The 25,686-nt window shown below is 44.6% G+C and overlaps 3 long non-coding RNA genes across 3 annotated transcripts in view; all 3 read right to left on the reverse strand.

Moving 5' to 3' along the window:
- LOC308462755 overlaps nucleotides 1–24,993 on the reverse strand; it is a 164,917-nt gene extending 139,924 nt beyond the window's left edge. The window contains exon 1 of the long non-coding RNA XR_013979315.1: nucleotides 24,897–24,993. This is a non-coding gene — a long non-coding RNA (uncharacterized lncRNA). The remainder of the gene's footprint in view (nucleotides 1–24,896) is intronic.
- LOC308462785 lies at nucleotides 1,635–10,137 on the reverse strand. The gene is made up of 3 exons (XR_013979353.1): nucleotides 9,964–10,137; nucleotides 2,443–2,835; nucleotides 1,635–1,746 (listed from the first exon to the last, which is right to left on the reverse strand). It is a non-coding gene; the product is annotated as an uncharacterized lncRNA (long non-coding RNA).
- Nucleotides 10,440–15,132, reverse strand: LOC308462742. The gene is made up of 3 exons (XR_013979299.1): nucleotides 14,900–15,132; nucleotides 13,236–13,353; nucleotides 10,440–12,813 (listed from the first exon to the last, which is right to left on the reverse strand). It is a non-coding gene; the product is annotated as an uncharacterized lncRNA (long non-coding RNA).
- Nucleotides 24,994–25,686: the final 693 nt, after the last annotated feature.

Below are 25,686 nucleotides of genomic sequence, written 5' to 3' on the forward strand. Positions count from 1 at the left end.
AGGCACATCTTGCTGCCTTGCGCCGACATTCCTTTCAAGCGCCTGGTCTTTGATCAGGCCTGGATGAGGTCAGAACAAATGGCAAGGTTGCAACCTGAGCAAGCAAGCTAAGCCGCCTTGCCAACTGCGCTGCACTCTGCTCCATTATCTCATCCAGACTCCAGACTGCAAGCAAGCCAAGGCCGTGTGCTTGTTCTTCCCCCTTCAGCAGATCTCCGGCCACCTTTCTCCTGTAGTAATCTCCAGCTTGAACTTCGCGTCCTAGAACAAAGGACCAGCGACAGTCGAGAGGGGCTTCCCACGCTGCATTCTCAAGGACAGCACATGATTACTCTCTGCACTTCATTCATGAGAAGGGGGAAAGAATTCTCTAGCAAAAAAAGGGGGGGGGTGAGATTTCATGAAACAAAGCATGGTGGTTTTTCTTTACCAGCAAAAGCTGTGCTAGAAATAGCATTAGGGCGCCATGATTTTAGCAGATAGCCCATTGTGGGGTCCCACTCACCACAGTTATTTATTTACTTACTCGGTGCATTTTTCTTTTAAAAAAATGTTTAGGGGTACTCTCATTTTGACTCAAGGAAATCACCATTTTATAGTTCAAATCGGGGGAAATAAATACAGTAAATGGACAAAAGTACAAAGATTCACAAACTGTTTAGGGGTATGCTTATCCCTGCGTCCCCCCCAGGAAAAAAAATCCCTCTGCTTACAGATTTATAAACCATTTTATCCCCCCCCCCAAGGTGCTGAAGATAAGATATGAAGAAAGGCAGACTCAGTAAATGGAAAGCAATAAAAACCTTTTCTACACTTGTACTGTTAATATTCCAGCCAGCATTTACTCATGCTGCAAGCTAATTTCCATCACCTAGGAGGAAGAATCATGTGAACTCAGGACTGGATCGCATGCTACATTAAATGAATAGTTTGACAGTGCATAATTTTTTTAAAAAAACAACAACATTATAGGGGAGAGGGAAGGAGAATAAAAGTGTTGTATTTTTTTAAACCCTTTATCCATTCATCACACACACACACACACACACACACACACACACACTTTTAAACAAGATTGATATACTGCATGGTTATAAAAACAGAACAAAATACTTTATCACTACTAAATTATTCAGAATTCTATGGCAGGGTAAGTTGTCACCTGCTCTATGGGAGTGGAACATAGCATATATTGGTGAACAAGAATACTAATTAATTCCCAAAGCAGGAAATGACATCATTTGCAATGTGCACGTCACTAGCAGATTTAAAGGCAACCTGTTTATCTTGGGATGGGGGGGGGGGGACAACTTGCACACACAGAGTGGCATCTAAATCTTGTCACTTGACTCCTGTCTCTCGGGATCGCTGTCGCCAGTGAGGAATGGTGACTGGCTGTTGACATATGTGCAAAACACATTATTCGGGAAGGTCTATTTAAAATGCACTGGATTTGAAATATTAATAATAATCTCTTCACAGTTTGCACCCTGACAATTCCCAAGGACCTGTGTGCTTGCATTGGTGATACATACTCTGCCTGGAAGGATGCAGAGGAGATTAGCACAGCCCAAAGATGGCACTGGCATTCAAGAAGCATTCCATATGGGGGGTGGGAGAGATGATCGCTCAGTGATACAGCACATGCTTCGTTAGGGGAAAGGTTCTGGGCTCAAATCCCGGATATGGCTGGTTAAAAGGGTCAGATGACAGGGAGGATCCCTCTCTGCCTAAGATCCCGGGAACCTGTTGGCAGTCAGAGCAGACAATGGATAAATAGTCTGATCTGGTATATGATTGCTTCCTATGTTCCTAACATAAGGATAAGCACCAGAACTTGCAGCAGAGATCCATGCTTCAAGAGCTTGCTGTCAAATCCACTTAAAGACCTCCCACCAGGGATCGAATCATTTCAGGAGCATGGACGTCAGGCAGGCCTAACTAAGTCTGAATCCCTATACGTAAATGTCGGCCCCAAAATTCAAAATAGGATTAAGTTGGTTCCCAAAACACAAACATTTGCCATAAATTCATCTAGCATCTGGTGGTCTCTTTACTGAAGAATTTGTGCAAGCTCCAAAGTTGAATTACACTCTGCTTATACAAAAAGAAATAAGAGAGAACTCCATCACTGGGCCATGTGGCAATTGTTGCCACACATCTCTTCCATGAATTCGGGATGCAAAGAAGTAGCCATTTCTGCCCTGCCCTGTGTTTTCTGCAAGCAGCACTGCTTCTGTTATACTACAGTTCAGTTTCCACTGTCCGTTATGGCTAAAACTAACGTAATTCATCATGCAATGAATTAATTAACTTCAATGCATTTCAGTGAAAAATGTCAATAAGAATGCAGAAAATAACACAATAATTTATGTGACATTCACAGGCCGAAGAAACAATGATAGCAAATGCCACTTGTATTTGTTTGCATGATTTCCTGACCTTGGGCAAACATGGTGACCATCCTATTTCCATTTCCAGTTGAATTCTCCAAGACCCTAGCTGTCTCTCCAAATTATGACACTTGGTTCAGGTTTTATATGTTCGCTTAGATACTCAAGTTGTTAGAAGTTGACTGAGTTCCCTTGGTAAGTTTGTCTTTCAGCAAACTAAGAGCCTGTTTGCTTTATTTTTTAAAAATCTGCAGCCTGCTCCATGCCTCCTGAGTAGTCAGCTTCCTGTCAGGAGCGCTTGAAGATGCTGCTGAAATCAGATTCAACCACCGATGGAGTTGGCTTCAAGTGTTGGTGTTAGTGTTGGTGGAGAGATTCCATCTTGTCCTTTGCTTGAGCCAGCAAAATAGGCCCGAGAAGCACAATTCCCAAAGATTGTTCTCTGAAGAAACAAAGATCTGTGTCAGGACATTTTCAGCCTCCTCAAGCAAGTTCCAAAGATGCCTTGTGGGGGTGAGGGAGGAGAAGCCTCAGCCACACCACATCTTCCCTTTAAAGCAGTTATGGTTTCTCCCAAAGCATCCTGGGAGCTGTAGTTTGTTAAGGGTGTTGAGAGTTGTTAGGAAACCCCCTATTTCCCCTCACAGATACAATTTGCAGAGCTCCCCGAAGAGAAGGATTGATTGTTGAAATACTCCAAGAATTGTACCTCCCTGAAAAGAATAGGGGTTTCCTAACAACTCTCAGAAGGGACGCGGGTGGTGCTGTGGGTTAAACCACAAAGCCTAGGACTTGCTGATCAGAAGGTCGGCGGTTTGAATCCCTGCGATGGGGTGAGCTCCCATTGCTCAGTCCCTGCTCCTGCCCACCTAGCAGTTCGAAAGCACATCAAAAGTGCAAGTAGATAAATAGGTACCGCTCCGGTGGGAAGGTAAACGCCGTTTCCGTGTGCTGCTCTGGTTTGCCAGAAGTGGCTTAGTCATGCTGGCCACATGAGCCAGAAGCTGTACGCCGGCTCCCTCGGCCAATAAAGCAAGATGAGCGCTGCAACCCCAGAGTCGGCCACGACTGGAGCTAATGGTCAGGGGTCCCTTTAACAACTCTCAGCATCTTCAGTAAACTACATTTCTCAGGATTCTTTGGGGGAGGCTGTGGCTATTAAAGTGACATAATATTGCCTTAAATGTAATAAGGTAAAAAAGAAAAAGGTAAAGGACCGCTGGATGGTTAAGTCCAGTCAAAGGCAACTATGGGGTTGCGGCGCTCATCTCGCTTTCAGGCCAAGGGAGCCAGCGTTTGTCCACAGACAGCTTTCTGGGTCATGTGGCCAGCAGGACTAAACCGCTTCTGGTGCAACAGAACACCATGACGGAAACCAGAGAGCACAGAAATGCCGTTTACCTTCCCGCTGCAGCAGTACCTATTTATCTACTTGCACTGAAGTGCTTTCAAACTGCTAGAATGGCAGGAGCTAGGACAGAATGGCAGGAGCTCACCCCATTGTGGGGATTTGAACCACCGACCTTCTGATTGGCAAGTCCAAGAGGCTCAGTGGTTTAGACCACAGCACCACTTGCGTCCCTTGTCTTAAATGTAATGTGCAGGTGTGGCCCATATGAATTTTTAAAAAATATTTCAAATTCTAGTGCAGACCCTTTCTAATTCATATTTCACTATCCTTATTTACAGAAACACTTCAATTACTCCCCATTAATAATATGTGAATATAATATGTGTGTTATTAGAGAATGCCATTCGCTGGGGTTGGCAGAAATGATTGAACTGTAGTAATTCAAAGGCCAACGTTTTACAGAGTTTGCAGAAGCTAAAAACAGCACACGGAGGCCTCAGGTCACCAAGGGTGTCCCAACCAAACGAGTGTTTTTCACTTCCATCATCGTGCTAATGCTACTCAGGGCTTAAATGTCATTTTGAAAGGCCAGAGGCTACAATATGACGCTGACCCACTTTATCTTGGTGCTTCACTGGGCTCAATGCCGACCTTTTCCGTTCACCTGTTCAATACAACAACAAAAAGGAATAGACAAAGGAGACCAACTCTGCAAACCAGCAAGCTGTTGCTGAAGAACCAAAAGAGCAAACGTGAATTTGCTTGTTTGGGTCACGTCCTCATGCATCTGGTTAAAGCAGAATTGAATGTGAACTCTTCACAGCCCACCACACTGTGGCTGCCGGTATTGAACAATGCTTGGCAACTGGATTGGCAGATGATCTGTGTGACAATAATTTAAGTGGGTACCTAGGATATCCAAAGGACTAGATTTGTGTCTATATTTAGACTTGTTAAATCCGCCAGTTGTCTTCCTTTCCATCCAGATCTCCCCACGGGGATTCCTGCTGGCATGGGGAGGGGACTATTAATGAGTCAGATGCCTTCATAATGGGGATTTGAAAACCTCCTCTCAACTCAAAAGACCCCCAGTAGAAAACTATCGGGGAGCCAAGAGACCCCTACCCCCTAGAGCTGATGTCTGTGGGTAGGTTCCCCTTCCTCAACTGTCAGTTAGTTAGGAAGGCAAAATGTCAAAGCTGTGTGCAACAATGTACACTTTCCACTAATTTTTACATTTGTGTACACATTAGTTCATTGGAGAACGCAATTGCAAAATTCAGAGAAGGGCAAACTTCAAAGGCTCACTGTGTCCACGTATTGGTTGGAGAAGTGTGGAAGAGATCTTTTCACATTAAAAGGCAAACAAAATTTAATTTTGTAAGTTGGAAAGGAAGGGCATCCAAGTCCAACAAATTGAGCCTAGGCTGAGATCTTGGAGCTGAGCTTTCCTTGTATTGGGATAAGGCTTTTCTAGCTGGAGGGGTTGAATTTTTGTGCACCTCCAAATCCAGTTTCATCCTCCTCATCAGAACTTTAAAGTTCAACATATCAGTCAATCACATGCCAGTCTCCTCTCCAAGCTGTTGGACAGGCCTTCTTGTCCTGGAGATGCTATTAATGTTCTTGTGCAGCCAGTGCTGGAATTGTTCTTCCAACTTTAATTAACAGTGTGATCGTTTAATTAATTGTCACCGTGCCTTCTTATCATATTGGCTATGGCTTGGAGGCTCACAGCACCATTACTAATCCATAGAACAGGCTTCCTCAACCTTGGCCCTCCAGATGTTTTTGGCCTGCAACTCCCATGATCCCTAGCTAGCAGGACCAGTGGTCAGGAATGATGGGAATTGCAGTCTCAAAACATCTGGAGGGCCAAGGCTGAGGAAGTCTGCCTTAGAAGAAGTAAAAATAAGAAGCCAAGTGCTAATATATTCGCTGCCTTGGTGGGTATTTTCTTGCTCATTCAGGGTTTTATTTATATGCTGTGCTTCTACTTCATATCATAAAATAGAATAAACAAGGCACAAGTTGATTCCTGTGTTTTAATTCAACTGCCATGCTACTGTTCAAATACATTGGTTAAGGAAATTAATGAATATGTTTCCCTCTAATATTGACATAGCTCTCTGTACTTACGTCTGAAGTCACAAGCCCTACGATATCACGGACAAGGAATGACTCCAGGGCAAAGCCTTTTGAAAATCCAGCATGTGGGTATATGACTCATCAGGCTTATTGCCCTCTGAGGGAACGAAACATAGGGTCAGCACACTTTTATTGCAACTTCAATCGGATCGTATTCTGTCAGCAACTTGGTGTGAGCTGAACAGTTTGTTGGGTTCGAGGTGAAAGAAGCAATCCCATGACTGCTCACTTGTAACCAAAACAGCATCTCAGCTCAGAAACTGGACTGCTTCCATAGTGGGGGCTCCTAGCACTACCCAGCCAGGATGTTGTTAGGGGGTCTGAATTCTGGGTCTTTTGCACAGACTTCCAGATCTCTGGCTCCTTCCCCACCCACTTTGTTTAATCACCTTGTCATACTTTCATTCAGTTTCAGATACCAAGGCTCTGACCGCTTCCACACTATCCATTTAAATCACTGTGATACCACTTTAGCAGTCGTGGCTTCCCCCAATGAATCCTGGGAAGTGTAGTTTATTACAGCTGCTGAGAATAGTTCAGAAAGCCTTCTTTCTCCCACAGAGCTGCAGTTCTCAAAATGGTTACCAATCAATTCCTCTTCCCAAAGAAAATGCCAACTCCCAAGCTGCTGCTACCCCTCTGAAGACGACTCTTACCCCTTCCCCAACAAAAACCCCATTGCACCCCACTGCAGCCAACTCCCCCCGTCACTGACTCCTCCACTGTTGCTGCCACTGATAATGGCTCCTCCACCATTCCCCCCTCTCTGATGACAAATGATTATTTATCCTTTCATAAAAGAGAACATGACAAAATGGGCTATTGACTTGGGACACAACATAGACTATGATGCATGGGCTAAACTTTGGAACGAGAACCTAAAATTCACTGCATGCTCTGCTTTAAAAGAGAATGTAATGAAAATGGTTTATCGCTGGTATCTCACTCCCACCAAACTGGCAAAAATGTATAGGACAAGTAGCAAAACTTGCTGGAAATGCAAGGAAAAGGACGGCGATTTTTACCACATGTGGTGGTCATGTAACAAAATAAAAGAGTTTTGGGAATCGATCTATAATGAGTTAAAAAAGATGTTTAAATATACTTTTCCAAAAAAGCCAGAAGAATTTTTGTTAGGCTTGGTGGGAGAAGATATTAAGAAGGCAGACCAAAGATTATATCTATATGCAACAACAGCAGCCAGAGTTTTGATAGCCCAAAAGTGGCAGTCAGAGGAGATTCCAACTGTAAGGGAATGGCAGATAAAGTTGGTCGAATACGCCGAAATGGCAAAATTGACACACAGAATTCGCAATCAGGAGGAGACGAAGTGCCAAAAAGAATGGAGTAAATTCATGGTTTATGTAAGTGAGAACTGCAGAAACATGAAAACGTTGGCAGGATTGAATTAAATCTTATGTCACGGTGTAATTTTTAACCAATGAACCTGTGAATTATAGAGTGGAATAAGAAAACTTGCAGAAGGGAAGGACGGAAGTCAGTGGCTCTACGGAGCATAAAGTAGGATATATGTAATAAGACTTGATGTTTTTGTTGGTTGGTGATGGTGTTTTTAAATCTCAATAAAAAGCATTTTTAAAAAATTACAAGTGATTATTTAATAGTGGGGATGAGAAGGAGGCTGAAAAGGAGGCCATTTTGCAATAGGTGTTGGTGGATAAGGAGTAGCAGTGGGGGACACTTGTTTGGCCCATGTCAGTCATTTTACAAGGTCCCTCCCTCAAGGTTCAGCCTTTATAAGCATCAATATGAAGCCATTAGGAGGGTTCATCCAGAAATTTGGGGGAAAAGGGGTCATCAAAATGCAAGTGACCCTCTGTTCAACTACATCAGGCGAAACTGTGTAGATGTGGAATCATTATGTGGAAGCTTTGATGGGCTGGATGAGGGCCAATAACCTGAATCCTGAAAGGCATTGTAGGATGGTAGTTTCATATTTCTTTTTTTAAAAAAAATGATATTTATTGAGAATTTAAAATTACAGAGAAAAAAAGAAAAAGGAAAAAGAAAAACAAAAAAGGAATTAAACAGTACAAGTCAATAAAAAGAAAAGAGAGAACAAAACACACACACAATACATCAAAATAGGATGGTAGTTTCAAAGAGAGGGAAGTAAGAGGATAGCCGGTGGACTTCCCCAAATAGTCCAAAAATCAGTGGTCTGTTAGGGGGATTCTATATGCAATATTCTGGAAGAAAAATGAAATTCCCCGTTTGAGAGAACAGTATATCAAATTGTGGGGAAATGGCTGTTCTGAGTAAAATCACTGGGGTTTTTTGGTTCAATGGGGCCTCCTGCTGCCGCCGCGCTGCCAAAGCACGATTTCTGTTCTCATCCTGAAGCAAAATTCTTAACCTGAGGTACTATTTCTGGGTTAGCGGAGTCTGTAACCTGAAGCGTATGTAACCTGAAGCGTATATAACCCGAGGTACCACTGTAGTAAGAAAGTGGGTGTTCATTATAAACCTCCCTCAATTTTATGAGATGTGATTCTGATTTCTTTTAAGGTATATATTTTCTTATTCTACTTAGGAACATAAGAAGAGGCTGCTGGGTCAGGCCAACCAGATGCCTGTGGCAAACTCACAGTCAGGACCTACACACAAGAGCACTCTCTCCTCCTGTGGTTCCCAGCCACTGACATCCAGAAGCATAGTAAAAGGTACAGGTAAAGGACTCCTGGACAGTTAAGTCCAGTCAAACGTCACTATGGGGTGCGGCACTCATCTCGCTTTCAGGCCAAGGGAGCCGACGGCTGTCCACAGACAGCTTTCCGGGTCATGTGGCCAGCAGGACTAAACCGCTTCTGGCGCAACAGAACACCATGACGGAATCCAGAGTGCACTGAAACGCCATTTACCTTCCTGCCGCAGCAGTACCTATTTCTCTATTTGTACTGGTGTGTTTTCAAACTGCTAGGTCGGCAGGGGCTGGGACAGAGCAACACAAGCTCACTCCATCGTGGGGATTCGAACCGCCGACCTTCGAACCAAGAGGCTCAGTGGTTTAGACCACAGCGCCATCCACGTCCCTAGAAGCATAGTGCTTCTGACTGTGAATGGCTAGTAGCCATTGATGGCCTCCTTCTCCTCCTCCATGAATCTTGCCTCCTATTTCCACCTTTTTTCCTTTCTTTTTAATTTTTAATTTTTAAAAATAATAATTGAGTGCTAGTTCGTGCCTCCTGTATTATTTGGTGATTCTTGAGCACGTACACTGATATCATTATTATTTTAAAATCAAAACATGTTATCATCAATACCCTTAATAATAAACCAACCATAGTAAATTGTAAGATATACACACATACTTTGCAGCACCGTCCTATTTACTAAGATGTAATTGTTGTGAAGGATAGGGATGATAATGCATCTTTTATTTTAAAATGGCAATTAAAAAACATCAGCGTATGCAATCTGTCGGGGCCATTGAAAATGCCCCGAGTTATATCTGTTTGAAGTAACATCCATGATTTAAAACAAAAGCTGGAAGCAGAAGTGAAATGAGATTATGTAACTTTGCTGTACTATAAAACTTCTAGAAGCATGCATTCCAATAACAGGCTGGTTAACCAACATTGCTTTCTGAAATTGCCTACTCTCTCACCTCTGGGTCCTAGGGGCTGCCCACCTTTAATAACAGGAAGTGAGGAAATCTTGACTTCGCTTTTTTAGGAAGACCCCAAAATTGTTGAGCTTTTTTAAGGATAAACCAAAAATTCCAAATTCCAAAAAAAGAGAAGATTTTTTTGATTGACAAAGCACCTTATTTCGGAAATTCCCCCAACGTCATTTGCACCTTTGAAATCCTGATAACGTCTGAGGACATCCAGACATATGGCAGCCCTTCATTAATTGGTCGTATCCACTCTTACCTGGGAGTAAGCCCCATTGACCTCAATGGCCCTTTCTTCTGGCTTATGCTGCCAATTACTGGTTTTGTGCTCCAGCCACCCTCTGCAATGTCCCTGCTTTGGGTCTCCCAAGCTGCACCTCGTCCCCAGCGCTTTCTACATCTTAATCCCAGCTAAACCAACAATGCACCCTTACCTCACTCAAGCTGAACTGCGTGCATTCTGCTGTGGAAACTTTGTTCCCACAGTTGCTGGAACGTTTTGAATGCAGTTTCAGAAGAATTTAGATCAGGAATGTAGAACTTGTGGTGCTCCAAATACTGATGGACTCTACCTCTTCTCCCTGACCACTAGCCATGCTGGCTGAGGTTGCAGACACTCCAAGTGTCCCAGGGACAGTCCCAGATTTATTGAAGCCATCCTGGTTTCTGATCTGATCCTAGGATGTCCTGCTATTTCTTAGTACACCCCTATTTCATCAGAAAAACGTTGGAGAGTATGGTAGGACAACCCAATTTTCACTGGTGAACTGTCAGAAGGTGTGGAGTTATGTGGCCCCCAAGCCAAGGAGATAAGTTACTATACATCCTTTAGAAAACATCTGAAGGCAGCCCTATATAGCAAAGTTTTTAATGTTTAATGTTTTATTATGTTTTTATATATGTTGGACTCAGGTGGCGCTGTGGGTTAAACCACAGAGCCTAGGACTTGCTGATCAGAAGGTCGCCGGTTCGAAACCCCACGATGGGGTGAGCTCCCGTTGCTCGGTCCCTGCTCCTGCCAACCTAGCAGTTCGAAAGCACATCAAAGTGCAAGTAGATAAATAGGTACTGCTCCAGCAGGAAGGTAAACGGCGTTTCTGTGTGCTGCTCTGGTTCACCAGAAGCAGCTTAGTCATGCTGGCCACATGACCCGGAAGCTGTATGCCAGCTCCCTCGGCCAATAAAGCGAGATGAGCACCGCAACCCCAGAGTCGGTCACAACTGGGCCTAATGGTCAGGGGTCCCTTTACCTTTACTATATATGTTGGAAGCTGCCCAGAGTGGTTGGGGTAACCCAGTCAAATGGGTATAAATAATAAAATTAGTATTAGTATTAGTATTAGTATTAGTATTAGTATTAGTATTAGTATTATGGAATACGATGTCCCTATTTTCGCTGGAGAAATGTTGGAAGGTATGAGGTTGTTGCAGCTGGAATTCAACACCACCAGATTCTCCATCCCTGGTTCATATCTTTAGAATTTTCATCTATAGCTGAGCATGAAATTGTCAATCAACGCCAGTTAATGTGACAAGGCCCTGATGATCGCTCTGCTTTAATCTGATGCGTTTTCACACAGCAATTGAAACCAAGTTCACATTATAGCTTCTCGACTGACATTATATGGTAGCCCAGAGAGAAAAAATACACCTTAACTTTGAAATAGGAGCTGGTATTAAAAATAACCCCTCACTGGTTGTAAACAGAGAACCCAACTAAGAAAGCTTTTAATGTTTTCTGCCAGACCTCTAGGCCGTGTTTGGTTACAAGAACATAACATTGCTACATTTCGGGGAAATTTTCTATTTCAGCAAGAAGGTCGCTTAAAAAAAACCCCTGATGTGCAAAAAAAAAAGAATCTTAATGCTAGAAAAATCACGTCATATATTTAGTCAGAGTCACAAGACACACACAAAAAGCAGATAATAGGAAGTGGCCAAAATTCCTCAAAACAAAGAACTTTGGCAGAACTAATTTCTGAACGGGCTGCTCAGAGTGTTGCTTTCTTCTTAAAAATCAGCCTCTTCCTTTCCTCTCTTCAGTGTATTAGACTCCAAAGCAAGAAGAATCCGCAAAAGGGGGTTCATCTGTGAAGAGGAAGGTGCTTACTCTGTCAAAGAAATTCTGGTCAATTAATGACAATATTTGGATGCCCATCAATACCAAGTCTGGCTTAGGACTGGGCAGCACCAAAAACCACTTTCCATCTCAAAAAGAGCTCACCCAGACAGCTCTGACAGGAGGAATTGGTCTGTTTTGGGTTCTAGTTTTCTGTTGGGTTCCAGTTTCCTGTCAAAGAGCTCACAGTGTAGCTCAGGGGTGGAGAACTGAATGTGGACTCCCAGGTCTCTGTATGTGGCCCTCGGGACTTTCCTCAGCTAAAGCCCATTCCCCATGTCACACCCTTTCTTCCCAGCTCCATCCCTCACCACCCAGGCCCTGAGTCATCCTTCGTGGATTTAGCATGGTTGGAAAGTCCTTGAATTGTAACCAGGTGAAATGAGAAACTTCTGGCCTCTCCATGACTGGCATGCCATGTCTGTTGCTCCACCCACCATTGTCTCCACCCACCACAGGCATAAGGACCCCAGATTGTTTCCTCTGAGGCAATGCAATCTTCAGGCTGAAAATATTTCTCCGCCCTTGGTGCAGCAAGTTTACACATTGAGAACAAGCATAAAATAATAGATTTGTTGGCTCGGGCCAAAGGTCCCTCTAGTGGCCTCATGTCCATTTCCTACAATGCCACCTTTGTTTAACCATTATAAATGTGTTGCGTTAAACAAGAAGACTTGAAGGCAACACCCCAGCAACTGCTACTGCAGCCTCCAGCCTCTCTGGGGCCTGTGGGCACACATGAAATTATGAGAAACTGTTGCGAGTGCCAGTCATAAGACGAGTGCTGCAGGGCATAGAAAAGAAAGACTGTTAAAATAGTGTGGTACCATTAAATCACAGAACACATCTTTCTCCATGGACTGAGCAGGCAGTGCCACAGATCCAGTGTTGGCACCACCATGGCACGAAACGTAGACCCTTGGAAGAAATCCCTGTGATTTTCACAAAGGCATCTCCCACAAACCACAAACAAATTAAACCCACACTGCTGTCCATGGATTGTATTATAAGAGTCACCAGTGATATTATTAGACTGCATCCTAAGAATCACCATGGCGCTGTGCATCTTTTTCTGTTCCGCCCTGTATTCTTCACATGCAGCGCTATTTCTGTTCTGCTTCTGTCTGTCTCCTGTGAAAAGCTACATTGTTCACCTTGCTGTCCCCTGCAGTGGAATTACATAACTTCTGTAAGTTACATTGCCATTACGTTGTCCCAGTCAAAGGAAACACAATGCAAAGGGAGGGAGGGGGAATTATGTATCATTTGCAGATTTGCAACAACAACACTGAATACCAGTTGCTTGGTTCCCATTCCAGACCAAGGACAAATAAATGAACATCAACAATTTCTCCAACCTCCCTAATTCTCATGTATCTTCATTGATTTTACATGGAGTGAGGTCTTCATCTCCTTCATCTCCAGCAGCCCCATGCCTTGAACCAGCTCTGTTGCCAAAGAGCCACAGACAGTGGGGAGAATTCTGGGGCATCTTCAAGCCACACCCTTGGTTCACATGAGGCCTCTTAGACTTCACTGTCAGCCTACATCAATGGAGAACGCATGCGAAGCACACCCAACAATCACCTATGATTATATGTTGAAGAATTAGACGATTTAACTTTCAGGGAAATACATCTGCCATGACTGATCTGGAAGGTCATTGAGGAATCCTCAGAGGCATCTTCTGAGAAATTTCAGTTTTCTGGAACATAGTATGAAAAATTACAACAAAGCTTTGGAACTGTGGTTTGATGAGGATGCTTAGAATTCTCTGACAGGGAGCCCGAGTCTGCCTCGCAGAACTACAATTCCCACAATTCTGGAGTGAGAGGTAAGGACTGTTAGGCAAGTTTAAATCCATATCAGGTCACTGGGGACTAGAACCGTCAACTGCCTCTTGTGGTGAACCACCGGAGCTGTGGCTTGGAGCGTTTCCTCAGTGAATTTGCTCTCCCCGCCACCCCCAAAACCTGCCCCATGGGATAGTGGTTGCGAAGATAAAAAGCAGGGAAGAGGAATCACCTAGAGCTCTTTAGAAGAAAAGTGAGAGAGTGTGTAACTAATAATAAAATATGGTTGCACGTCACCTCAGTCTCTGAACAGTGTCATATTCCAGGAGTTCCAGGCGTACTTACCCAGGATTCCTTTTAGAAAATGAGGCACAGCAGAGACTGTGGTGTCTTTACCATATAGGGTTTATTTACACATATATACAACCTGAGCCCATGATGGAAGGACTCCCAGCAGTACAGCCCCAGAGGTGCTTGTTCTCTCATAGCCACAGGAGCCCAGGAATCAGTCAGACAACAGGCCTTTTGCATTTCCTCTTTCTCCAGCTCGCTACCTTACTACCGTGTTGCGTTCCTGCGAACGTCAAAGCTAAAACTCTGACATTGTCTTCTAACTATCTCAGAGCTCAGGGAAGGGAGTGTCCCTCTCAAGAGCTCATCACCTTGCTTTGTTAGGTTAACAACTCATACTAGGTGGCCGTTATCAGGCTGGCCTGGCAATTCCAGCAATGGAAACCCAGTTGGATCTAGGGTTTAAGGGACTTTGATTAAATTCTAACCCTTTATTTGATTCCAGGAATTTGGGGTAGTCTGCCCCCCGACAGACGAAGAAGAAGAAGAAGAAGAAGAAGAAGAAGAAGAAGAAGAAGAATTTATTATTTATACCCCGCCCATCTGGTTGGGTTTCCCGAGACACTCTGGGCAGCTCCCAACAGAATATTAAAAACATGATAAAACATCAAACATTAAACATTTCCCAATACAAGGTTGCCTTCAAATGTCTTCTAAAAGTCAAATAGTTGTTTATTTCCTTGACATCTGATGGGAGGGTGTTCCACAGGGCGGGCACCACCACCAAGAAGGTCCTCTGCCTGGTTCCCTGTAACTTTGCTTCTTGCAGTGAGGGAACCGCCAGAAGGCCCTCAGAGCTGGACCTCAGTGTCTGGGCTGAATGACGGGGGTGGAGACGCTCCTTCAGCTACGCTGGGCTGAGGCTGTTTAGGGCTTTAAAGGTCAGCACCAACACTTTGAACACTAAACAATATAGTGTCTGTCCACCATTCAGAACTGCTGCCTCCCACATTGGTTAGGCTGTGTTAGCAGCACCAAAGTGACTTCCCTGAGGTGGAAGCCTGGGCTGTGTTTCTGGAGGTCCTGGGCTGCTCAGTCGACAAGACCCCCCCTCTCAGCCTTGCTGATGTGCTCCAAAAAAAAGATAGCGAGAGCTCAGAGCAATACCTTTGGCACCAGCTTGGCTGCAGGAGTTGCCGGATGGAGGCGTGCAAGGTGCCATCCAACTGCCTTAGGGACTCCGTTCCGAATTTGTGTAGGGTTTACTCCTGAGCCTCTTCTTTACTGATAAATAAATAAGTGCCCTAAAAGCAAGCAACAAGCATGGAACCAGCACACATGCTGTGTAGATCATGCAGCTGGCTTCGTGTGTGCTCCTGGAGATAAAATTACCCTGACTGCTATTGATCTGGGAGTGTTGAAAGCTCAAGCCAATTCAGTCATCCTATTTCTGCAAATGAATTCTCTTCCTGAGAATACTAAACCCCCCTCTCCCCAACACACACACACACACACACACACACACACACACCCAGCCTCAACAACAATCCAATAAAACCTCATTTGCCCTGGGCCACCATTAGCTACCACTCTCTCTTCTCAAAACAAGCACATGTCATGCCCTTAAAGCGTAACCACAGGTCAAGTGCAATCACTGTTGACCATATTCCCATTCAGAGCTGCTCCTAACTAGTTCATGGTTCTCTTTCCATTTCTTCTTGCAATATTTACCAGCAAGGCTTTTCCGTGAAGAAAACAAGAACGGCACGTGCGGAACTTCATATTTCAAAGCTGAATCAATCCTTTCGGGCAGCAGAAAATGGGCAAGCAGGTTTCTTTGTGGGGGAGCGGGGATGTTACAAGTGTCACAAAACATAGGAGTGCTGTAAGGTTGTTTTGCTGCACTGACTCCTGCTTCCGACCTTTGCTGCTCAGCTGACAGCATTTCTGTATCTTCTGTACAATATTTTCTTTTTTTTAAAAAAGGAACGAAAAACTAGAAACGTTAAGTGTAGTTGGTCTTCCAATTGCAAAACCATTTGAAGAAGAGCTACATTGTTATTACAATTTCATTCATTTCCACCAAGTAATCTTAAAACAAATGAATAACTAATAACATTATAGTAAATTATAGACAGCAGAGGCTTATTCAGTGGCATTACCAGACCCTCCAATTGTCCCTATTTTCCAGAGATGACCCTGATTTAGAGAAGCAGTCCTGGTTTCTGGTTTGATTCCAGAATGTCTCACTTTTCATTTAAAAAGGTAAAGCTAAAGGGGCCCCTGACGGTTAAGTCCGGTCGACTCCGGGGTTGCGGCACTCATCTCACTTTACAGGCCGAGGGAGCCAGCGTTTGTCCGCAGACAGCTTTCCGGGTCATGTGGCCAGCAGGACTAAGCCTCTTCTGGCAAACCAGAGCAGCGCATGGAAACACCGTTTACCTTCCCGCCGAAGCGGTACCTATTTATCTACTTGCACTTTTTTCGGCATGCTTTCGAATGGCTAGGTTAGCAGGAGCTGGGACCAAGCCACGGGAGCTCACCAAGTCATGGGGATTCGAACCGCTGACCTTCTGATCAGCAAGCCCAAGAGGCTCCGTGGTTTAGACCACAGCGCCACCTGCGTCCCATCCCACTTTTCCTTAGGATCTCCCTATTTTCATTGGAGAAATGTTGGAGGGTATGGAGTTACCCGACCCCTGAGCCATCTGAAGGCAATTTTGTACAGAGAAGGGTTTTTTTTTAATGTTTAATATTTTTATATACAGTGGTACCACAGGTTAAGTACTTATATTGTTCTGGAGGTCCGTTCTTAACCTGAAACTGTTCTTAACCTGAAGACCACTTTAGTTAATGGGGCCTCCCGCTGCTGCCGCGCTGCCGGAGCACAATTTCTGTTCTCATTCTGAAGCAAAGTTCTTAACCCGAGGTACTATTTCTGGGTTAGCGGAGTCTGTAACCTGAAGCGTATGTAACCTGAAGCGTATGTAACCCGAGGTACCACTGTGTGTAAGAAGCCCAGAGTGTCTGGGGCAACCCAGTAAGATGTGTGGGGTATAAATAGTAAAATTATTTTTATGGAATGTGACGTCCCTATTTTCATCGGAGAAATGTTGGGGGGTATGTGTTACACACAAAAAATCCCCATCTTTCCGTAAACCTATTGGGTTGATTGTAAGGTCTCTTATAGGAGGTTAGTTTGATCATTGTCGATCTAGGCCAGATCTTCTCAATCTTTTCAGATTCGGCAGGAGATGTTTCTTTTTTCCAATTCTTCTCAATCATTAGCTTTTCAGCAATGATAAGGCAGGCAGCGACAAATCATTTTCTGAGCCAGAATCTTTTACATCATTGTTCTATGCTATCCAGCATGGCATAGTGCAGGCATGGGGAACCTCAGGCTCAGGGCCTGAATGCGGCCCTCCAGGCCTCCCTATGTGGCCCTCAGGACCCTTCTCAGGCAATGCCCTCTCCCCAGACCACACGCCAAAATGACACCCTTGAGGTCTTTGGTCTGGCTGGAATGTGTCCTTGAAGGAAGGACCCCTTGCAGGGTTTCTTTTGAGATATGACAGGTGCTCACCATCAGCATTTTTCAGAAACAGTTGAAGACAGTTTTGGCTCGAAAAGCTTTCCCAGCAGGACAAATATATCTCCGCCCTGCATGTCTACTTTGTATTGCTTTGAGGCTATTCCTGCTCAGAGTAGACCATCATTTGGCTGTAGAACTTACTTGGCTACAAGCGCTTATATTTATCTGCTCTTATTCTCTGTGTTGTTTTTAATTGTTTTAAAGTTGGTTTTATTATACTTTGTACATTGCCTTGAGATGTGTGGGGGTGGGCGGGGGGGAGACAATAAATCAATATGTGCATAAATAAATAAGTAAAATTGAGCTTTGCTTTACTTTGGTCCATTCATTTGGACATGCCCATTCATTTCAATAGGTCTGCTTTGAAGGAAAGTCAGATGCAACCCAGAATGCAGAGAGCTTCCGACTGATGACAGTTCCCTGCACTATGCAGCTGGGGAAGGAAATTGCATGTTTTCCTGACACAGTACTAAAATAAAAAAATAAAAAAATGGGCCTCTCTTTATTGATCCTGCTGCATAGCAAATTGCCACAGCCTCTGAGCCCAGAAAGAGGATGTTTACACTGAGGGATAATAGGGTGTGTTGTGTGACATTTTATTACTCATATCCTTCTACTTTTTCTAAGGAAAAGAAAGCCATGTTTATTTTAAGTCCATCTAGCACTGAATGTTTCTTTCAGTCTGCAACCTACACAGTGGCGCTGTGCTTAAATTTATTTTTATTTCTTAATTGCATGGGCTTTGCAGCACCTGTCTCAAACTCAGTGGGATCAAAGTCTCCTCTGTGTCCGGTTGCAAGCTCAAATTGTATACGTGAATTTCCTGTTTTGCAGGTGATTTGCAGTTATGGCAGATGTAAAAACGTCTCCTTGTAGAAGAATGCAACTTGACTTCTGTTAGTTTCCTACGGTGAGCACCTACCGGCCTATGATTACATTCCTACAAAATAAGCATGTATGACGTGGCTGAGCAACTAGTTGCCTTCCAGATATTGTTGGACTCCCACTCCCATCAGCCCCAGCCAGCATATCTATGACTAGGGATGATGGGAGTTGTATGCAAGGCCGGCCCACCCATGGGGCAAGGTGAGGTGAGCACCTCAGGCAGCAGGATCCACAGGGACAGCAGATCCTGATGCAGATTTTATTTCCCTTCTACTTCCTGGTGTAAATCTTCACTCACCCCTTTTCCTTTGCAGGGAGGGAGGTGGCATTATGTGGTTCGCCTCAGACGCCAAAATGTCTTGGGCTGACCTTGGTTGTATGCCCCCCAACATCCAGAGGGCCACAGGCTCCCTTTCCCAAATGACTGTAGTTAACAACGATGTGCATTTGTTTGTAACAAAGGAAGCCCTGTTGGTTCAGTGTTCATTAATGAACGAAACAAATGGCAAGTGATTTTTGTAGGGAATGGGGCAATAGATGGGAATTAGCCCTGCCAATTCTCTCATCTGCGTCGGCGTCGTAGAGGATGCCGCACTTCTCAAAACACCCCCCTAGCCATTTGTCCCCTGGCTATCCCAGATCATTTGTCTCGGAAAAAGGAAGCTGAGCTTGGTGTTAAGAAGCCAACCTCGGCCCCACTTCATTGCATTCTGCATAGCTCCTGTTCCCCCATAATTTCATTGGCTGCCATTTCCATCTCCACTTCCCACTGTTGTATACTGAGGGCATTATGCAGCTGTTGGCAGCTCTTAGCAGAAGACAGATATATTTCAGCGTTGCATGAAATTTACGCTCCTTTTCAATCCTGCAGGCACATTGTTGAGAGGTTGAGTTATTTTAGGGCTATATTGCCTCAGCCGCAGGAAATCTGTGGGGGCATCGAAGCATGAGAGGGTCTCAAATGGAGAAGAGTGGACATTTGCAAAGGAAACTGGGGGCTGTGTTCACACAGGACATTCCCACCTACCTGCAACCAGTATGCAAGGAACTCAAAGTGTTCTGGGGAATATATACTGACCTCTGCACTTCACTGTATGCCAGAGCTTGCTCTTCCCTTAGCTTTTGATGGCAGTGCAGGATGACACCTAGGCCAAAGTTCTGGATAGTGTACCTTCCAAGTATTGTAGTTAAGGTATCTCCTCCTTAACCCCATGATATAAACAAAGGACAAACTTTAGCTAGAAGTCCATTGGCTCTGCTGTGACAGGCCAGCTCCATTGGGCCTCATCTCCCCTTAAGTGTCATCTGGGGGCAGCCGTTCCATCAGCAGGGCCGGCCCTCCCAGGAGCTGACTGAAGCAAGCACCTTGGGCAGCAGAATCGCATGGGGTGGCATTTCCTCAGGTGCCCTGCCCACTCCTGCTGCCAGGGCCAGGAGTTGCGTGGTAGCAGCTTAAAAAGTAGAGACATCACCTTGCCAACAAAGGTCCGTATAGTAAAAGCTATGATTTTCCCAGTAGTGATGTATGGAAGTGAGAGCTGGACCATAAAGAAGGCTGATCGCCGAAGAATTGATGCTTTTGAATTATGGTGCTGGAGGAGACTCTTGAGAGTCCCATGGACTGCAAGAAGAACAAACCGATCCATTCTGAAGGAAATCAGCCCTGAGTGCTCACTGGAAGGACAGATCCTGAAGCTGAGGCTCCAAGACTTTGGCCACCTCATGAGAAGAGAAGACTCCCTGGAAAAGACCCTGGTGTTGGGAAAGATGGAGGGCACAAGGAGAAGGGGACGACAGAGGACGAGATGGTTGGATAGTGTCTTCGAAGCTACAAACATGAGTCTGACCAAACTGCGGGAGGCAGTGGAAGACAGAAGTGCCTGGCGTGCTCTGGTCCATGGAGTCACGAAGAGTCGGACACGACTAAACGACTAAACAACAACAACAACAACAAGCTTCCGGCAAGATCATGCAAAGTCTTGCAGAACTCTTGTGACATTTCATAAGATCTCGCCGGAAGCCACCAATGCACAACCTCAGTAAATGAGGCGGGGGGGGGAGGCAGGGGGTCCCCTTCCTGCATCACTTCAGGTGATGAACTAGGATGGGCTGCCCCTGTCCACCAGACCGTCTCAGTGGGAAAGATAGGAAGCATGGTAGCTCAGTTAGTTAGAAAGTGGGCTTGACAATGCCAAGTATTATGTATTCTTTTTTTAAAAAAATAATTTTTATTAGCCGACCAATCAAATCAAATCAAATCACATCACATAAATTCCGAATTACAAAGCCGAATTTTAAATTTTTGTTGAGGGGACCCATATTTCAAGTTCCGAAGGGGGATTCCGATCATCTTCTTGCTACTGCGTTAATATCCAAATCAGTCCAAATAATGTTCATAATTCTATCCAGTCTTATCTTGCTGTTTCCTCATCTCATCTTGTTCGTATATTTTTTTATTTTTTTCTTTATGATCTCTTCTGATAATCTCCTTAAGCAGATAAACACCAATTATAATCCTGTGTGAATTTTCCATTCGTCCAATCCTCATATCAAGATGGTTTCCATATATCATCGCTTTCATAAATAACATCACTCTTTCCATCATTAATCTCGCAGATCTGTCGCTCTTAAGTCCCTCTGAGGAGTCTCACCCACAATATAAAAACAGCTCTGTTCCTCCTCCCAGACTTAAGTCCTCTGACAGAACTTGCCAACATGGCGATGGTATTTTTAACTGCGTCATTCCAAAGCTCTTATCCTTTCCACGATCTTCTTGAAACATGCTTTGGTTAGAAAATTATCTCCACACAGACATAAATCCACAGCTTAAGTCATTAAAACGGCATTTCTGACTTGTGGGGGGGGGGATTCTTGGTTAATCACATAGAGGAAAGAAAGGAAAGTTTCCCCCCCTCCCCCATCCAGTCCCTTTGCCATACCGAGCCTTGGTGGTCTTCTCATGATTTATTCTTGTTCCTCCGACCCGTCTTCTTTATCAGAGATCTCTTCAGTTAGCAGTCTTTACTCCCCCTCCTTCCTTGAAATATGTGCATTCGCTTCCTCCTAATTGTTTCTTTTGAAGTTATTGCAGCTAGAGGCGCGGATCAGAGACAGCGTCCAGGAGCGCCGAGATCCACAGGAGGGCTTTCTGCCTAGTGCCCCCATCCCCACAAATTCGGGGGTGGTGTAGGGCACAGCAGGCAAGGGCAGCCCCCCCCCCCACAATCTTGGGAGGGTAGGGAGGCTATTTACTCCCATCACAGCCTCCTAATTACCTCGTGTGGGTCGGAGAGATGTTATTGTCAGCCATCTTCCGATGCACCCCTAGTGGCCCCCTCCCAAGTATTATGTATTCAGTGGTCTGTGTTTGCCTGAGCTTGAGTCTGGACTAAGGATTCTTTGCCCCTGTGTTCTGATTCGATACATGATATCCAATCACAGAACATTTCAGGATTTGGGTCTCCACCATTGGCCCTTGAACTCTGAGTTCCAATTCGCAGCTTGGAAGTTTAGACAGCCAATCACGTTGGGAGTGGGAGTGGCCCAGGCCTTCAGAAATGTATATAAGCAGTTGCTTTGCCCCTGTTGTCCAGTTCTGTTAGTTCAATAAAAGTTCTTGCTGTTATCACTGTGTCTTGCCTCGTGGGAACCCACCTACACTTCACCAAGGCTGCAGGTTTGATCCCCATATTCCCCGCACCATATTCCTGCATTGCAGGGGGTTGGACTAGATTATCCCCGGGGTGCCTTCCAACTCTAAAATTCTATGGTTCTATGGAAGCTCAGCTCCATCATGCACCTCCTGCCCCTGAACTGTGCCAGCTGGTCAATATAGGAACAACTGTTTAGAAATTGGTGCCTCAGTTTTTATTTTCGTCTTTTCTCCCCGTCCCCTTATGTGTTTGGGGTTTTTTGGGTTGTAAACCTATGAACAGGGACTGCCTTGTTCTGCTTGTATGTAAGCCACTCTGGGAGACTTTTTTGGCCGAAAAGCAAGGTACAAATCATGCTCAAAATAAAATAAAATAATAAATAATATGTGGTTAAGGTGGAGAGACCTCAGCTGCAATTCTAGGTTTGGACAACATGTTGGCTTAGTTGCTTCACTGACCTAAATAAAACCCAGACTGTGACATCAGAGGAGACCAAGCCCGTTACCAAGACAAGTACCATGTTGGCTTTCTGTAGGCTTCTGGTTGGCTGCTGTGGGAAAGGAATGGTCTGTGTAAAAGGAGACAACATGAGATGATTTAAAGCTATTCAGATAATGTAAGGTTGTAGTACTATTGTATGTGAGTAAACAGTAATACTATTGCACTCATTGGGAATTATTTTTGAGGAAGCAGACATAGGATCAAACTGCATATTCACTGGGCTGAAACGCACAACAGCTCCATAAAAAAGGCAACCAAAACTCTGTTTTGCAACCAGCTTCTCTGTTACGTGCCAGTGTTGTTTATGCTTCTGGTGAAACCTGTATTTTTCCAGATGAAATAAGGGAGATATTTTTAGCTGGTCCCTATTTTTATAAAAACTACTTTTTGCACAAGGTACAACCGCAGCATTATTCAGTTTCCTGCACACTGCACCTTTTGGCCACAGTGTCTGCCCAAGTCAACCAAGGATATGGATGGGCATCAAGAAGGGAGAGCAACTCCTTCTCACATTTGCTTAGAACCGTTTCCAGTGATGGAAAGGGGGCAGTTTGCAAAACCTGCAGATCTCTTTTAGAAATCCCATTGTAAGCTGACAAACAACAACTGTGCTGGGGAAGATGGGAAATTCCACTGCTCTGGTGTCCTCTCCCCTTTTCTGCTATCTTTTTCTTTGTAGACTTGCATGCATATATACTCAAACCTTTCCTGGAACAGTTTTCAGAGGCTTAGAAGAGTCACTGTGATCCTTGCACAGATGGTCCAAGTGTCCCTATTTGCCAGTGACAGTCCCAGTTTTACAGAAGCCATCCCAGTCTCTGATTTGATCCCGGAATGTCCCACTTTTCCTTCGGACGTCCCTATTTTCAACAAAGAAATGTTGAAGGGTGTGGTAGAATGTCCCTATTTTCACTGGAGAAATGTTGGAGGGCATGGAGTTATGCGACCCCTGAACCAAGGAAATAAGTAAATATACAACCTTTAGAAGACATCTGAAGGCAGCCCTGTATAGAGGAGTTTTTTAATGTTTAATGTTTTATTATGTTTTTATATATATTGGAAGCTGCCCAGAGTTGCTGGGGCAACCCAGTCAGATGGGTGGGGTATAAATGTTGTTGTTGTTGTTGTTGTTGTTGTTGTTGTTGTTGTTGTTAGGGAGTGGGTGGCACTGTGGTCTAAACCACTGAACCTCTTGGGCTTGCAGATCAGAAGGTCGGCGGTTTGAATCCCCATGATGGGGTGAGCTCCTGTTGCTCTGTCCCAGCTCCTTCCAACCTAGCAGTTCTAAAGCACACCAGTGCAAGTAGATAAATAGGTACCACTGTGGTGGGAAGGTAAACGGTGTTTCCGTGCGCTCTGGTTTCCGTCACGGTGTTCCATTGCGCAAGAAGTGGTTTAGTCCTGCTGGCCACATGACCCGGAAAGCTGTCTGTGGACAAATGCCTGGTCCTTTGACCTGAAGTGAAATGAGCGCCTCAACCCCATAGTTGCCTTTGACTGGACTTAACAGTCCAGGGGTCCTTTACCGTTTTACATTTACCTATTACAGTGGTACCTCGGGTTACATACGCTTCAGGCTACAGACTCTGGTTACAGACTCCGCTAACCCAGAAATAGTGCTTCAGGTTAGGAACAGTTTCAGGTTAAGAACGGACCTCCGGAACGAATTAAGTATTTAACCCGAGGTACCACTGTATTATTATTATTAAAAAGGACATCCCTACTTTCATCAGAGAAATGTTGGAGAGTATGCACAGGGTTGAAATCAAATGTTCATGCTCTGTTTTTCAAGCCAGCTTTCTGAAACTCCTACTGCCAAACTAGGCATGATGCTAAATGAACTTAAGGATGTATCTCTGGAGGCTGCCTCACACTGAGTCATAAGAACATAAGAAGCACCTGCAGGATAAGGCGATGGCCCATCTAGTCCAGCGTCCTGTTCTCACAATGGCTAACCAGGTGTCTGTGTTAAACCTGCCAGCAGGGCCTGAGCTAGGAGCTCTCTCCCCTCCTACAGTTTCCAACAACTGATAATCCGAAGCATTACTGCCTCTGACTGCAGTGGCAGAGCAAAGCCGTTCCTAGTTAGCAGCCCTTGATAGCCTTGTCGTCTATGAATTTGCAGCACGTCTGGCTGCGTTTGGTGTGTGGTGGCTGTTTTTCCTGTTAATGGCAATTATGGCATACCTAGTTTCCATCAGGTGCTGTTGCTTGTTAGATTGAGTGTTGTTGTTGTTTTTTTTCTTATTCACACATTTACAGGACATTGTTGCCCCAAATTTGAGAACTTAGTTTTCCCTGCACAGAGCATTCCGTGCACACTTAACAAACTACAGTTCCTAGGATTCTTTGAGGGAAGCCTTGTGCTTTAAATGTATGGTGTTAATCACAAAACCAGTTGTTGTTGTTGTTGTTTTTAGTCGTTTAGTCGTGTCCGACTCTTCGTGACCCCATGGACCAGAGCACACCAGGCACTCCTGTCTTCCACTGCCTCCCGCAGTTTGGTCAGACTCATGTTAGTAGCTTTGAGAACACTGTCCAACCATCTCGTCCTCTGTCGTCCCCTTTTCCTTGTGCCCTCCATCTTTCCCAACATCAGGGTCTTTTCCAGGGAGCCTTCTCTTCTCATGAGGTGGCCAAAGTATTGGAGCCTCAGCTTCAGGATTTGTCCTTCCAGTGAGCACTCATGGCTGATTTCCTTCAGAATGTAGAGGTTTGATCTTCTTGCAGTCCATGGGACTCTCAAGAGTCTCCTCCAGCACCATAATTCAAAAGCATCAATTCTTCGGCGATCAGCCTTCTTTATGGTCCAGCTCTCACTTCCATCACAAAACCAGTACAGGGACCCAATCCAGAATGGGAACAGATCCTGACTTGGGGCCTACAGCAGCATTTCCTCTAAAATAAAAGCTGTTGGGTTAGCATATTTGTTTATGTGCATGACTGAACTTTCTAGTGAAACTGGAAATCAGGGTGGGGCCACCCCCTTCTAGGCAACACAGAGCTACAATACCCAAAGTGGTTTAACAATCAATCCCTCTTCCCAGGGAATTCTGGGAACTGTAGCTCTTAACAAATGACAGCTCCCAGAATTCTTTGGGGGAAGCCATGACTGTTCATAGTGGTATCATAGTGTTTCAAATGTAGGGTGTGAATGAGGCCTTAGTCTAACCATTTTGTGAGCTTTATGCAAGCAAATCAAGTTGAATGCTCAATAAGTAGGTTGTTGCTAGTGAGCATTTTTTTTAGATTCAGATGACATCACTCTGTGTTATCTTCAACATAGATTGATTGTGTGTCATCCCCGCTCTGATGTAAAAACA

Source organism: Podarcis pityusensis, assembly GCF_964106645.2.
Source record: "Podarcis pityusensis genome assembly, chromosome: 14".
NCBI lineage: Eukaryota > Metazoa > Chordata > Lepidosauria > Squamata > Lacertidae > Podarcis > Podarcis pityusensis.